Source organism: Capsicum annuum, chromosome 9 (genome assembly GCF_002878395.1).
Source record: "Capsicum annuum cultivar UCD-10X-F1 chromosome 9, UCD10Xv1.1, whole genome shotgun sequence".
In the NCBI taxonomy this organism is placed as follows: domain Eukaryota; kingdom Viridiplantae; phylum Streptophyta; class Magnoliopsida; order Solanales; family Solanaceae; genus Capsicum; species Capsicum annuum.
The window spans coordinates 90,731,443-90,732,815 of record NC_061119.1 but is presented as its reverse complement, the minus strand read 5'-3'; positions in this window follow the sequence as shown (position 1 = coordinate 90,732,815).

The following is a 1,373-nucleotide window of genomic DNA, read 5'->3' as shown; positions in this document are numbered from 1 at the left end:
ATATATGTATATAAGGGTAAAAAAAACATACCCTACTTTCATCTTAACCCCTACCCCGTCCCAAATCTTCACTATTTAAACCCCCACCCCCACCCCCCGGCCCCCATACACCACCCCTTAAAGTGTTCTTCAAGTCCTCATTTCCAACCCCATTTATTCATCCTCCTCCAACACGAATTTGAACTCAACTCATTTTTTGAGGTTCATTATTTTCGATTTTGAACCCAATTTTTTGAAATTTGATTCTTGAAAAGTTGTAATTGTAATGCAAAAGAATTTAGAGATTAAAAAAATGTTGAACTTTTTTGTCAAATTCGAAGTGGCTATCATTTTTGAGAATTTTTTTGTTTGATTTAATTTCTTTCTTGGGATTTCCTTCTTCGATTCAGTCACAATACAAATTTATTAGTATTTTTATAAGGGTATTTTTAGTTTGTTCATCAAAACAACAATTCAATAAATATGGAGTTTATTCAACTGTTAAGAAAAATTAATTTTAATGAAAAAATTAAATTTTCTTGAAGATTTTTTCGTAAGAAGCTGACTAGTTGCCGGAATTCACACAAAAAATATTTTGATAAGTATTTGTTGGAGTTGGTTAATGGATAGTAGTGAAAAAAAAAAAGAAATAGAGAAACAAGAAGAGAGTGGGTGGTAGGGTGTGAAGAAGAAAAAAGTTTGGGATAGTTGGTGGCTAAAAATAAAGAAGGGCAAAAGACAAAAATAGCCCCTGGCATAAAAATAATTCTACCAAAATAGCCCCTGGTTTTAATTCCCTTATTATAGTCGTTAAACTAATTTCATCTTCTAACCATATTTTAAACACGGCTAAAAAAATGCAAAATTCAGTCAAATAAATATCTTTTCTTTCCAATTAAAACTCACACTTTCCTTTCCCGATTTTACCTCATGATTCCCTTTTCATTAATACCTCACGATTCCTCTTTCAGATACAACACATTACCTTAAATACTTTCATAAATTATATATAAATCTATAAACATACTCCGATCAGTTTCATGAAGTATTTTTCATTCTCAATTAACTGAAATTGATACAAATTTATGGCTTCAAGTCCAGTTGTAGTTTCAATTATGCTACAATTCGGAGGAAAGTGATTAAGTGATGTGCAGTTTGAAAAATTTACAATCAATGGAGTACTTTTGAATTCGAATTACAAGTATAAATATTATTTTGATAAATTGTATAAGCAGTTGTATCTAGAGAGAAATTTAGGTTTAATGATGATAAAATATATTGTAAAAAGTGGATCTATCCCTATTTATAATGATATGAGTGTTAGACTTTATATGGAGATGAAGAAAAAAATTGGATATAAATGAATTTTCATTGTGTATAACACTACAAAACAC